General features: G+C 43.7%; 37 non-coding genes and 5 pseudogenes across 37 annotated transcripts; 8 read left to right on the top strand and 34 right to left on the bottom strand.

Moving 5' to 3' along the window:
* Positions 1 to 30: 30 nt before the first annotated feature.
* LOC131730958 (5S ribosomal RNA) lies at positions 31 to 149 on the bottom strand. The gene has a single exon (XR_009324461.1). It is a non-coding gene; the product is annotated as a 5S ribosomal RNA (ribosomal RNA).
* Positions 150 to 263: 114 nt separating this feature from the next.
* Positions 264 to 382, bottom strand: LOC131730957 (5S ribosomal RNA). Its single transcript, XR_009324460.1, has one exon. It is a non-coding gene; the product is annotated as a 5S ribosomal RNA (ribosomal RNA).
* Positions 383 to 496: 114 nt separating this feature from the next.
* LOC131730956 (5S ribosomal RNA) lies at positions 497 to 615 on the bottom strand. The gene has a single exon (XR_009324459.1). It is a non-coding gene; the product is annotated as a 5S ribosomal RNA (ribosomal RNA).
* A 114-nt stretch (positions 616 to 729) lies between these two features.
* LOC131730955 (5S ribosomal RNA) lies at positions 730 to 848 on the bottom strand. Its single transcript, XR_009324458.1, has one exon. It is a non-coding gene; the product is annotated as a 5S ribosomal RNA (ribosomal RNA).
* A 114-nt stretch (positions 849 to 962) lies between these two features.
* LOC131730953 (5S ribosomal RNA) lies at positions 963 to 1,081 on the bottom strand. The gene has a single exon (XR_009324456.1). It is a non-coding gene; the product is annotated as a 5S ribosomal RNA (ribosomal RNA).
* A 114-nt stretch (positions 1,082 to 1,195) lies between these two features.
* On the bottom strand, positions 1,196 to 1,314 carry LOC131731146 (5S ribosomal RNA; annotated as a pseudogene).
* A 100-nt stretch (positions 1,315 to 1,414) lies between these two features.
* LOC131730952 (5S ribosomal RNA) lies at positions 1,415 to 1,533 on the bottom strand. The gene has a single exon (XR_009324455.1). It is a non-coding gene; the product is annotated as a 5S ribosomal RNA (ribosomal RNA).
* A 100-nt stretch (positions 1,534 to 1,633) lies between these two features.
* LOC131730951 (5S ribosomal RNA) lies at positions 1,634 to 1,752 on the bottom strand. Its single transcript, XR_009324454.1, has one exon. It is a non-coding gene; the product is annotated as a 5S ribosomal RNA (ribosomal RNA).
* Positions 1,753 to 1,866: 114 nt separating this feature from the next.
* LOC131731205 (5S ribosomal RNA) lies at positions 1,867 to 1,985 on the bottom strand (annotated as a pseudogene).
* A 100-nt stretch (positions 1,986 to 2,085) lies between these two features.
* LOC131730950 (5S ribosomal RNA) lies at positions 2,086 to 2,204 on the bottom strand. Its single transcript, XR_009324453.1, has one exon. It is a non-coding gene; the product is annotated as a 5S ribosomal RNA (ribosomal RNA).
* A 114-nt stretch (positions 2,205 to 2,318) lies between these two features.
* LOC131730949 (5S ribosomal RNA) lies at positions 2,319 to 2,437 on the bottom strand. Its single transcript, XR_009324452.1, has one exon. It is a non-coding gene; the product is annotated as a 5S ribosomal RNA (ribosomal RNA).
* A 114-nt stretch (positions 2,438 to 2,551) lies between these two features.
* Positions 2,552 to 2,670, bottom strand: LOC131730920 (5S ribosomal RNA). Its single transcript, XR_009324424.1, has one exon. It is a non-coding gene; the product is annotated as a 5S ribosomal RNA (ribosomal RNA).
* Positions 2,671 to 2,770: 100 nt separating this feature from the next.
* LOC131730948 (5S ribosomal RNA) lies at positions 2,771 to 2,889 on the bottom strand. Its single transcript, XR_009324451.1, has one exon. It is a non-coding gene; the product is annotated as a 5S ribosomal RNA (ribosomal RNA).
* Positions 2,890 to 3,003: 114 nt separating this feature from the next.
* LOC131731171 (5S ribosomal RNA) lies at positions 3,004 to 3,122 on the bottom strand (annotated as a pseudogene).
* Positions 3,123 to 3,222: 100 nt separating this feature from the next.
* LOC131730947 (5S ribosomal RNA) lies at positions 3,223 to 3,341 on the bottom strand. The gene has a single exon (XR_009324450.1). It is a non-coding gene; the product is annotated as a 5S ribosomal RNA (ribosomal RNA).
* A 100-nt stretch (positions 3,342 to 3,441) lies between these two features.
* Positions 3,442 to 3,560, bottom strand: LOC131730946 (5S ribosomal RNA). The gene has a single exon (XR_009324449.1). It is a non-coding gene; the product is annotated as a 5S ribosomal RNA (ribosomal RNA).
* Positions 3,561 to 3,674: 114 nt separating this feature from the next.
* Positions 3,675 to 3,783, bottom strand: LOC131731207 (5S ribosomal RNA; annotated as a pseudogene).
* A 100-nt stretch (positions 3,784 to 3,883) lies between these two features.
* On the bottom strand, positions 3,884 to 4,002 carry LOC131730945 (5S ribosomal RNA). The gene has a single exon (XR_009324448.1). It is a non-coding gene; the product is annotated as a 5S ribosomal RNA (ribosomal RNA).
* Positions 4,003 to 4,116: 114 nt separating this feature from the next.
* LOC131730944 (5S ribosomal RNA) lies at positions 4,117 to 4,235 on the bottom strand. The gene has a single exon (XR_009324447.1). It is a non-coding gene; the product is annotated as a 5S ribosomal RNA (ribosomal RNA).
* Positions 4,236 to 4,349: 114 nt separating this feature from the next.
* LOC131730941 (5S ribosomal RNA) lies at positions 4,350 to 4,468 on the bottom strand. Its single transcript, XR_009324445.1, has one exon. It is a non-coding gene; the product is annotated as a 5S ribosomal RNA (ribosomal RNA).
* Positions 4,469 to 4,568: 100 nt separating this feature from the next.
* Positions 4,569 to 4,687, bottom strand: LOC131731068 (5S ribosomal RNA). The gene has a single exon (XR_009324569.1). It is a non-coding gene; the product is annotated as a 5S ribosomal RNA (ribosomal RNA).
* Positions 4,688 to 4,787: 100 nt separating this feature from the next.
* LOC131730940 (5S ribosomal RNA) lies at positions 4,788 to 4,906 on the bottom strand. The gene has a single exon (XR_009324444.1). It is a non-coding gene; the product is annotated as a 5S ribosomal RNA (ribosomal RNA).
* Positions 4,907 to 5,020: 114 nt separating this feature from the next.
* LOC131731137 (5S ribosomal RNA) lies at positions 5,021 to 5,139 on the bottom strand. The gene has a single exon (XR_009324636.1). It is a non-coding gene; the product is annotated as a 5S ribosomal RNA (ribosomal RNA).
* Positions 5,140 to 5,239: 100 nt separating this feature from the next.
* LOC131731112 (5S ribosomal RNA) lies at positions 5,240 to 5,358 on the bottom strand. Its single transcript, XR_009324611.1, has one exon. It is a non-coding gene; the product is annotated as a 5S ribosomal RNA (ribosomal RNA).
* A 100-nt stretch (positions 5,359 to 5,458) lies between these two features.
* LOC131730939 (5S ribosomal RNA) lies at positions 5,459 to 5,577 on the bottom strand. Its single transcript, XR_009324443.1, has one exon. It is a non-coding gene; the product is annotated as a 5S ribosomal RNA (ribosomal RNA).
* A 100-nt stretch (positions 5,578 to 5,677) lies between these two features.
* On the bottom strand, positions 5,678 to 5,796 carry LOC131731110 (5S ribosomal RNA). Its single transcript, XR_009324610.1, has one exon. It is a non-coding gene; the product is annotated as a 5S ribosomal RNA (ribosomal RNA).
* Positions 5,797 to 5,896: 100 nt separating this feature from the next.
* Positions 5,897 to 6,015, bottom strand: LOC131730938 (5S ribosomal RNA). The gene has a single exon (XR_009324442.1). It is a non-coding gene; the product is annotated as a 5S ribosomal RNA (ribosomal RNA).
* Positions 6,016 to 6,129: 114 nt separating this feature from the next.
* On the bottom strand, positions 6,130 to 6,248 carry LOC131731075 (5S ribosomal RNA). Its single transcript, XR_009324576.1, has one exon. It is a non-coding gene; the product is annotated as a 5S ribosomal RNA (ribosomal RNA).
* Positions 6,249 to 6,349: 101 nt separating this feature from the next.
* Positions 6,350 to 6,468, bottom strand: LOC131730937 (5S ribosomal RNA). The gene has a single exon (XR_009324441.1). It is a non-coding gene; the product is annotated as a 5S ribosomal RNA (ribosomal RNA).
* Positions 6,469 to 6,568: 100 nt separating this feature from the next.
* Positions 6,569 to 6,687, bottom strand: LOC131731131 (5S ribosomal RNA). Its single transcript, XR_009324630.1, has one exon. It is a non-coding gene; the product is annotated as a 5S ribosomal RNA (ribosomal RNA).
* Positions 6,688 to 6,801: 114 nt separating this feature from the next.
* Positions 6,802 to 6,920, bottom strand: LOC131730936 (5S ribosomal RNA). The gene has a single exon (XR_009324440.1). It is a non-coding gene; the product is annotated as a 5S ribosomal RNA (ribosomal RNA).
* Positions 6,921 to 7,021: 101 nt separating this feature from the next.
* Positions 7,022 to 7,140, bottom strand: LOC131731170 (5S ribosomal RNA; annotated as a pseudogene).
* A 114-nt stretch (positions 7,141 to 7,254) lies between these two features.
* Positions 7,255 to 7,374, bottom strand: LOC131731128 (5S ribosomal RNA). The gene has a single exon (XR_009324627.1). It is a non-coding gene; the product is annotated as a 5S ribosomal RNA (ribosomal RNA).
* Positions 7,375 to 7,478: 104 nt separating this feature from the next.
* On the bottom strand, positions 7,479 to 7,597 carry LOC131730935 (5S ribosomal RNA). The gene has a single exon (XR_009324439.1). It is a non-coding gene; the product is annotated as a 5S ribosomal RNA (ribosomal RNA).
* Positions 7,598 to 7,673: 76 nt separating this feature from the next.
* On the top strand, positions 7,674 to 7,792 carry LOC131730934 (5S ribosomal RNA). Its single transcript, XR_009324438.1, has one exon. It is a non-coding gene; the product is annotated as a 5S ribosomal RNA (ribosomal RNA).
* A 111-nt stretch (positions 7,793 to 7,903) lies between these two features.
* Positions 7,904 to 8,022, top strand: LOC131731129 (5S ribosomal RNA). The gene has a single exon (XR_009324628.1). It is a non-coding gene; the product is annotated as a 5S ribosomal RNA (ribosomal RNA).
* Positions 8,023 to 8,136: 114 nt separating this feature from the next.
* On the top strand, positions 8,137 to 8,255 carry LOC131730933 (5S ribosomal RNA). Its single transcript, XR_009324437.1, has one exon. It is a non-coding gene; the product is annotated as a 5S ribosomal RNA (ribosomal RNA).
* A 114-nt stretch (positions 8,256 to 8,369) lies between these two features.
* Positions 8,370 to 8,488, top strand: LOC131730932 (5S ribosomal RNA). Its single transcript, XR_009324436.1, has one exon. It is a non-coding gene; the product is annotated as a 5S ribosomal RNA (ribosomal RNA).
* A 114-nt stretch (positions 8,489 to 8,602) lies between these two features.
* LOC131731070 (5S ribosomal RNA) lies at positions 8,603 to 8,721 on the top strand. The gene has a single exon (XR_009324571.1). It is a non-coding gene; the product is annotated as a 5S ribosomal RNA (ribosomal RNA).
* A 100-nt stretch (positions 8,722 to 8,821) lies between these two features.
* Positions 8,822 to 8,940, top strand: LOC131730930 (5S ribosomal RNA). The gene has a single exon (XR_009324434.1). It is a non-coding gene; the product is annotated as a 5S ribosomal RNA (ribosomal RNA).
* A 100-nt stretch (positions 8,941 to 9,040) lies between these two features.
* On the top strand, positions 9,041 to 9,159 carry LOC131730929 (5S ribosomal RNA). The gene has a single exon (XR_009324433.1). It is a non-coding gene; the product is annotated as a 5S ribosomal RNA (ribosomal RNA).
* Positions 9,160 to 9,273: 114 nt separating this feature from the next.
* Positions 9,274 to 9,392, top strand: LOC131731141 (5S ribosomal RNA). Its single transcript, XR_009324638.1, has one exon. It is a non-coding gene; the product is annotated as a 5S ribosomal RNA (ribosomal RNA).
* The last annotated feature ends 67 nt before the right edge of the window (positions 9,393 to 9,459 follow it).

Raw genomic sequence — 9,459 nt, 5'->3', positions numbered from 1 at the left:
CAATTGTAAAATGTAATTACAAAAATGTAATGCCTGCAGCACTTGATATTCCCAGGTGGTCTCCCATCCAAGTACTAACCAAGCCCAACATTGCTTAGCTTCTGAGATCAGACGAGATCAGGCTTATTCAAGGTGGTGTGGCCGCAGGCGATTGCATTTCTGCTTTCATGACTTTTATGTTTAGTGAGCTGGGGGTGATTCCTCCAAAATTTCCTTTTGTCCTCCACACATTTCAATTGTAAAATGTAATTACAAAAATGTAATGCCTGCAGCACTTGATATTCCCAGGTGGTCTCCCATCCAAGTACTAACCAAGCCCAACATTGCTTAGCTTCTGAGATCAGACGAGATCAGGCTTATTCAAGGTGGTGTGGCCGCAGGCGATTGCATTTCTGCTTTCATGACTTTTATGTTTAGTGAGCTGGGGGTGATTCCTCCAAAATTTCCTTTTGTCCTCCACACATTTCAATTGTAAAATGTAATTACTAAAATGTAATGCCTGCAGCACTTGATATTCCCAGGTGGTCTCCCATCCAAGTACTAACCAAGCCCAACATTGCTTAGCTTCTGAGATCAGACGAGATCAGGCTTATTCAAGGTGGTGTGGCCGCAGGCGATTGCATTTCTGCTTTCATGACTTTTATGTTTAGTGAGCTGGGGGTGATTCCTCCAAAATTTCCTTTTGTCCTCCACACATTTCAATTGTAAAATGTAATTACAAAAATGTAATGCCTGCAGCACTTGATATTCCCAGGTGGTCTCCCATCCAAGTACTAACCAAGCCCAACATTGCTTAGCTTCTGAGATCAGACGAGATCAGGCTTATTCAAGGTGGTGTGGCCGCAGGCGATTGCATTTCTGCTTTCATGACTTTTATGTTTAGTGAGCTGGGGGTGATTCCTCCAAAATTTCCTTTTGTCCTCCACACATTTCAATTGTAAAATGTAATTACAAAAATGTAATGCCTGCAGCACTTGATATTCCCAGGTGGTCTCCCATCCAAGTACTAACCAAGCCCAACATTGCTTAGCTTCTGAGATCAGACGAGATCAGGCTTATTCAAGGTGGTGTGGCCGCAGGCGATTGCATTTCTGCTTTCATGACTTTTATGTTTAGTGAGCTGGGGGTGATTCCTCCAAAATTTCCTTTTGTCCTCCACACATTTCAATTGTAAAATGTAATTACAAAAATGTAATGCCTGCAGCACTTGATATTCCCAGGTGGTCTCCCATCCAAGCACTAACCAAGCCCAACATTGCTTAGCTTCTGAGATCAGACGAGATCATGCTTTTTCAAGGTGGTGTGGCCGCAGGCGATTGCATTTCTGCTTTCATGACTTTTATGTTTAGTGAGCTGGGGGTGATTCCTCCAAAATTTCCTTTTGTCCTCCACACATTTCAATTGTAAAATGTAATGCCTGCAGCACTTGATATTCCCAGGTGGTCTCCCATCCAAGTACTAACCAAGCCCAACATTGCTTAGCTTCTGAGATCAGACGAGATCAGGCTTATTCAAGGTGGTGTGGCCGCAGGCGATTGCATTTCTGCTTTCATGACTTTTATGTTTAGTGAGCTGGGGGTGATTCCTCCAAAATTTCCTTTTGTCCTCCACACATTTCAATTGTAAAATGTAATGCCTGCAGCACTTGATATTCCCAGGTGGTCTCCCATCCAAGTACTAACCAAGCCCAACATTGCTTAGCTTCTGAGATCAGACGAGATCAGGCTTATTCAAGGTGGTGTGGCCGCAGGCGATTGCATTTCTGCTTTCATGACTTTTATGTTTAGTGAGCTGGGGGTGATTCCTCCAAAATTTCCTTTTGTCCTCCACACATTTCAATTCTAAAATGTAATTACAAAAATGTAATGCCTGCAGCACTTGATATTCCCAGGTGGTCTCCCATCCAAGTCCTAACCAAGAACAACATTGCTTTGCTTCTGAGATCAGACGAGATCAGGCTTATTCAAGGTGGTGTGGCCGCAGGCGATTGCATTTCTGCTTTCATGACTTTTATGTTTAGTGAGCTGGGGGTGATTCCTCCAAAATTTCCTTTTGTCCTCCACACATTTCAATTGTAAAATGTAATGCCTGCAGCACTTGATATTCCCAGGTGGTCTCCCATCCAAGTACTAACCAAGCCCAACATTGCTTAGCTTCTGAGATCAGACGAGATCAGGCTTATTCAAGGTGGTGTGGCCGCAGGCGATTGCATTTCTGCTTTCATGACTTTTATGTTTAGTGAGCTGGGGGTGATTCCTCCAAAATTTCCTTTTGTCCTCCACACATTTCAATTGTAAAATGTAATTACAAAAATGTAATGCCTGCAGCACTTGATATTCCCAGGTGGTCTCCCATCCAAGTACTAACCAAGCCCAACATTGCTTAGCTTCTGAGATCAGACGAGATCAGGCTTATTCAAGGTGGTGTGGCCGCAGGCGATTGCATTTCTGCTTTCATGACTTTTATGTTTAGTGAGCAGGGGGTGATTCCTCAAAAATTTCCTTTTGTCCTCCACACATTTCAATTGTAAAATGTAATTACAAAAATGTAATGCCTGCAGCACTTGATATTCCCAGGTGGTCTCCCATCCAAGTACTAACCAAGCCCAACATTGCTTAGCTTCTGAGATCAGACGAGATCAGGCTTTTTCAAGGTGGTGTGGCCGCAGGCGATTGCATTTCTGCTTTCATGACTTTTATGTTTAGTGAGCTGGGGGTGATTCCTCCAAAATTTCCTTTTGTCCTCCACACATTTCAATTGTAAAATGTAATGCCTGCAGCACTTGATATTCCCAGGTGGTCTCCCATCCAAGTACTAACCAAGCCCAACATTGCTTAGCTTCTGAGATCAGACGAGATCAGGCTTATTCAAGGTGGTGTGGCCGCAGGCGATTGCATTTCTGCTTTCATGACTTTTATGTTTAGTGAGCTGGGGGTGATTCCTCCAAAATTTCCTTTTGTCCTCCACACATTTCAATTCTAAACTGTAATTACAAAAATGTAATGCCTGCAGCACTTGATATTCCCAGGTGGTCTCCGATCCAAGTCCTAACCAAGCCCAACATTGCTTAGCTTCTGAGATCAGACGAGATCAGGCTTATTCAAGGTGGTGTGGCCGCAGGCGATTGCATTTCTGCTTTCATGACTTTTATGTTTAGTGAGCTGGGGGTGATTCCTCCAAAATTTCCTTTTGTCCTCCACACATTTCAATTGTAAAATGTAATGCCTGCAGCACTTGATATTCCCAGGTGGTCTCCCATCCAAGTACTAACCAAGCCCAACATTGCTTAGCTTCTGAGATCAGACGAGATCAGGCTTATTCAAGGTGGTGTGGCCGCAGGCGATTGCATTTCTGCTTTCATGACTTTTATGTTTAGTGAGCTGGGGGTGATTCCTCCAAAATTTCCTTTTGTCCTCCACACATTTCAATCGTAAAATGTAATGCCTGCAGCACTTGATATTCCCAGGTGGTCTCCCATCCAAGTACTAACCAAGCCCAACATTGCTTAGCTTCTGAGATCAGACGAGATCAGGCTTATTCAAGGTGGTGTGGCCGCAGGCGATTGCATTTCTGCTTTCATGACTTTTATGTTTAGTGAGCTGGGGGTGATTCCTCCAAAATTTCCTTTTGTCCTCCACACATTTCAATTGTAAAATGTAATTACAAAAATGTAATGCCTGCAGCACTTGATATTCCCAGGTGGTCTCCCATCCAAGTACTAACCAAGCCCAACATTGCTTAGCTTCTGAGATCAGACTTATTCAAGGTGGTGTGGCCGCAGGCGATTGCATTTCTGCTTTCATGACTTTTATGTTTAGTGAGCTGGGGGTGATTCCTCCAAAATTTCCTTTTGTCCTCCACACATTTCAATTGTAAAATGTAATGCCTGCAGCACTTGATATTCCCAGGTGGTCTCCCATCCAAGTACTAACCAAGCCCAACATTGCTTAGCTTCTGAGATCAGACGAGATCAGGCTTATTCAAGGTGGTGTGGCCGCAGGCGATTGCATTTCTGCTTTCATGACTTTTATGTTTAGTGAGCTGGGGGTGATTCCTCCAAAATTTCCTTTTGTCCTCCACACATTTCAATTGTAAAATGTAATTACAAAAATGTAATGCCTGCAGCACTTGATATTCCCAGGTGGTCTCCCATCCAAGTACTAACCAAGCCCAACATTGCTTAGCTTCTGAGATCAGACGAGATCAGGCTTATTCAAGGTGGTGTGGCCGCAGGCGATTGCATTTCTGCTTTCATGACTTTTATGTTTAGTGAGCTGGGGGTGATTCCTCCAAAATTTCCTTTTGTCCTCCACACATTTCAATTGTAAAATGTAATTACAAAAATGTAATGCCTGCAGCACTTGATATTCCCAGGTGGTCTCCCATCCAAGTACTAACCAAGCCCAACATTGCTTAGCTTCTGAGATCAGACGAGATCAGGCTTATTCAAGGTGGTGTGGCCGCAGGCGATTGCATTTCTGCTTTCATGACTTTTATGTTTAGTGAGCTGGGGGCGATTCCTCCAAAATTTCCTTTTGTCCTCCACACATTTCAATTGTAAAATGTAATGCCTGCAGCACTTGATATTCCCAGGTGGTCTCCCATCCAAGTACTAACCAAGCCCAACATTGCTTAGCTTCTGAGATCAGACGAGATCAAGCTTATTCAAGGTGGTGTGGCCGCAGGCGATTGCATTTCTGCTTTCATGACTTTTATGTTTAGTGAGCTGGGGGTGATTCCTCCAAAATTTCCTTTTGTCCTCCACACATTTCAATTGTAAAATGTAATGCCTGCAGCACTTGATATTCCCAGGTGGTCTCCCATCCAAGTACTAACCAAGCCCAACATTGCTTAGCTTCTGAGATCAGACGAGATCAGGCTTATTCAAGGTGGTGTGGCCGCAGGCGATTGCATTTCTGCTTTCATGACTTTTATGTTTAGTGAGCTGGGGGTGATTCCTCCAAAATTTCCTTTTGTCCTCCACACATTTCAATTCTAAAATGTAATTACAAAAATGTAATGCCTGCAGCACTTGATATTCCCAGGTGGTCTCCCATCCAAGTCCTAACCAAGCCCAACATTGCTTAGCTTCTGAGATCAGACGAGATCAGGCTTATTCAAGGTGGTGTGGCCGCAGGCGATTGCATTTCTGCTTTCATGACTTTTATGTTTAGTGAGCTGGGGGTGATTCCTCCAAAATTTCCTTTTGTCCTCCACACATTTCAATTGTAAAATGTAATGCCTGCAGCACTTGATATTCCCAGGTGGTCTCCCATCCAAGTACTAACCAAGCCCAACATTGCTTAGCTTCTGAGATCAGACAAGATCAGGCTTATTCAAGGTGGTGTGGCCGCAGGCGATTGCATTTCTGCTTTCATGACTTTTATGTTTAGTGAGCTGGGGGTGATTCCTCCAAAATTTCCTTTTGTCCTCCACACATTTCAATTGTAAAATGTAATGCCTGCAGCACTTGATATTCCCAGGTGGTCTCCCATCCAAGTACTAACCAAGCCCAACATTGCTTAGCTTCTGAGATCAGACGAGATCAGGCTTATTCAAGGTGGTGTGGCCGCAGGCGATTGCATTTCTGCTTTCATGACTTTTATGTTTAGTGAGCTGGGGGTGATTCCTCCAAAATTTCCTTTTGTCCTCCACACATTTCAATTGTAAAATGTAATGCCTGCAGCACTTGATATTCCCAGGTGGTCTCCCATCCAAGTACTAACCAAGCCCAACATTGCTTAGCTTCTGAGATCAGACAAGATCAGGCTTATTCAAGGTGGTGTGGCCGCAGGCGATTGCATTTCTGCTTTCATGACTTTTATGTTTAGTGAGCTGGGGGTGATTCCTCCAAAATTTCCTTTTGTCCTCCACACATTTCAATTGTAAAATGTAATGCCTGCAGCACTTGATATTCCCAGGTGGTCTCCCATCCAAGTACTAACCAAGCCCAACATTGCTTAGCTTCTGAGATCAGACGAGATCAGGCTTATTCAAGGTGGTGTGGCCGCAGGCGATTGCATTTCTGCTTTCATGACTTTTATGTTTAGTGAGCTGGGGGTGATTCCTCCAAAATTTCCTTTTGTCCTCCACACATTTCAATTGTAAAATGTAATTACAAAAATGTAATGCCTGCAGCACTTGATATTCCCAGGTGGTCTCCCATCCAAGTACTAACCAAGCCCAACATTGCTTAGCTTCTGAGATCAGACGAGATCAGGCTTATTCAAGGTGGTGTGGCCGCAGGTGATTGCATTTCTGCTTTCATGACTTTTATGTTTAGTGAGCTGGGGGTGATTCCTCCAAAAATTTCCTTTTGTCCTCCACACATTTCAATTGTAAAATGTAATGCCTGCAGCACTTGATATTCCCAGGTGGTCTCCCATCCAAGTACTAACCAAGCCCAACATTGCTTAGCTTCTGAGATCAGACGAGATCAGGCTTATTCAAGGTGGTGTGGCCGCAGGCGATTGCATTTCTGCTTTCATGACTTTTATGTTTAGTGAGCTGGGGGTGATTCCTCCAAAATTTCCTTTTGTCCTCCACACATTTCAATTGTAAAATGTAATGACTGCAGCACTTGATATTCCCAGGTGGTCTCCCATCCAAGTACTAACCAAGCCCAACATTGCTTAGCTTCTGAGATCAGACGAGATCAGGCTTATTCAAGGTGGTGTGGCAGCAGGCGATTGCATTTCTGCTTTCATGACTTTTATGTTTAGTGAGCTGGGGGTGATTCCTCCAAAATTTCCTTTTGTCCTCCACACATTTCAATTGTAAAATGTAATTACAAAAATGTAATGCCTGCAGCACTTGATATTCCCAGGTGGTCTCCCATCCAAGTACTAACCAAGCCCAACATTGCTTAGCTTCTGAGATCAGACGAGATCAGGCTTATTCAAGGTGGTGTGGCCGCAGGCGATTGCATTTCTGCTTTCATGACTTTTATGTTTAGTGAGCTGGGGGAGATTCCTCCAAAATTTCCTTTTGTCCTCCACACATTTTCAATTGTAAAATGTAATGCCTGCAGCACTTGATATTCCCAGGTGGTCTCCCATCCAAGTACTAACCAATTTCAACATTGCTTAGCTTCTGAGATCAGACGAGATCAGGCTTATTCAAGGTGGTGTGGCCGCAGGCGATTGCATTTCTGCTTTCATGACTTTTATGTTTAGTGAGCTGGGGGTGATTCCTCCAAATTTTCCTTTTGTCCTCCACACATTTCAATTGTAAAATGTAATTACAAAAATGTAATGCCTGCAGCACTTGATATTCCCAGGTGGTCTCCCATCCAAGTACTAACCAAGCCCAACATTGCTTAGCTTCTGAGATCAGACGAGATCAGGCTTATTCAAGGTGGTGTGGGCCGCAGGCGATTGCTGTTCTTCTGCTTTCATGACTTTTATGTTTTAGTGAGCTGGGGGTGATTCCTCCAAAATTTCCTTTTGTCCTCCACACATTTCAATTGTAAAATGTAATGCCTGCAGCACTTGATATTCCCAGGTGGTCTCCCATCCAAGTACTAACCAAGCCCAACATTGCTTAGCTTCTGAGATCAGACGAGATCAGGCTTATTCAAGGTGGTGTGGCCGCAGGCGATTGCATTTCTGCTTTCATGACTTTTATGTTTAGTGCTGGGGGTGATTCCAAGTCATGAAAGCAGAAATGCAATCGCCTGCGGCCACACCACCTTGAATAAGCCTGATCTCGTCTGATCTCAGAAGCTAAGCAATGTTGGGCTTGGTTAGTACTTGGATGGGAGACCACCTGGGAATATCAAGTGCTGCAGGCATTACATTTTTGTAATTACATTTTACAATTGAAATGTGTGGACAAAAGGAAATTTTGGAGGAATCACCCCCAGCTCACTAAACATAAAAGTCATGAAAGCAGAAATGCAATCGCCTGCGGCCACACCACCTTGAATAAGCCTGATCTCGTCTGATCTCAGAAGCTAAGCAATGTTGTGCTTGGTTAGTACTTGGATGGGAGACCACCTGGGAATATCAAGTGCTGCAGGCATTACATTTTTGTAATTACATTTTACAATTGAAATGTGTGGAGGACAAAAGGAAATTTTGGAGGAATCACCCCCAGCTCACTAAACATAAAAGTCATGAAAGCAGAAATGCAATCGCCTGCGGCCACACCACCTTGAATAAGCCTGATCTCGTCTGATCTCAGAAGCTAAGCAATGTTGGGCTTGGTTAGTACTTGGATGGGAGACCACCTGGGAATATCAAGTGCTGCAGGCATTACATTTTTGTAATTACATTTTACAATTGAAATGTGTGGAGGACAAAAGGAAATTTTGGAGGAATCACCCCCAGCTCACTAAACATAAAAGTCATGAAAGCAGAAATGCAATCGCCTGCGGCCACACCACCTTGAATAAGCCTGATCTCGTCTGATCTCAGAAGCTAAGCAATGTTGGGCTTGGTTAGTACTTGGATGGGAGACCACCTGGGAATATCAAGTGCTGCAGGCATTACATTTTTGTAATTACATTTTACAATTGAAATGTGTGGAGGACAAAAGGAAATTTTGGAGGAATCACCCCCAGCTCACTAAACATAAAAGTCATGAAAGCAGAAATGCAATCGCCTGCGGCCACACCACCTTGAATAAGCCTGATCTCGTCTGATCTCAGAAGCTAAGCAATGTTGGGCTTGGTTAGTACTTGGATGGGAGACCACCTAGGAATATCAAGTGCTGCAGGCATTACATTTTACAATTGAAATGTGTGGAGGACAAAAGGAAATTTTGGAGGAATCACCCCCAGCTCACTAAACATAAAAGTCATGAAAGCAGAAATGCAATCGCCTGCGGCCACACCACCTTGAATAAGCCTGATCTCGTCTGATCTCAGAAGCTAAGCAATGTTGGGCTTGGTTAGTACTTGGATGGGAGACCACCTGGGAATATCAAGTGCTGCAGGCATTACATTTTACAATTGAAATGTGTGGAGGACAAAAGGAAATTTTGGAGGAATCACCCCCAGCTCACTAAACATAAAAGTCATGAAAGCAGAAATGCAATCGCCTGCGGCCACACCACCTTGAATAAGCCTGATCTCGTCTGATCTCAGAAGCTAAGCAATGTTGGGCTTGGTTAGTACTTGGATGGGAGACCACCTGGGAATATCAAGTGCTGCAGGCATTACATTTTTGTAATTACATTTTACAATTGAAATGTGTGGAGGACAAAAGGAAATTTTGGAGGAATCACCCCCAGCTCACTAAACATAAAAGTCATGAAAGCAGAAATGCAATCGCCTGCGGCCACACCACCTTGAATATGCCTGATCTCGTCTGATCTCAGAAGCTAAGCAATGTTGGGCTTGGTTAGTACTTGGATGGGAGACCACCTGGGAATATCAAGTGCTGCAGGCATTACATTTTACAATTGAAATGTGTGGAGGACAAAAGGAAATTTTGGAGGAATCACCCCCAGCTCACT

The sequence above is a fragment of the Acipenser ruthenus genome, unplaced genomic scaffold (genome assembly GCF_902713425.1).
Source record: "Acipenser ruthenus unplaced genomic scaffold, fAciRut3.2 maternal haplotype, whole genome shotgun sequence".
Lineage (NCBI taxonomy): Eukaryota > Metazoa > Chordata > Actinopteri > Acipenseriformes > Acipenseridae > Acipenser > Acipenser ruthenus.
Note: the sequence above shows the minus strand (reverse complement) of the source record. Positions and strands in the feature narration are given on the sequence as shown.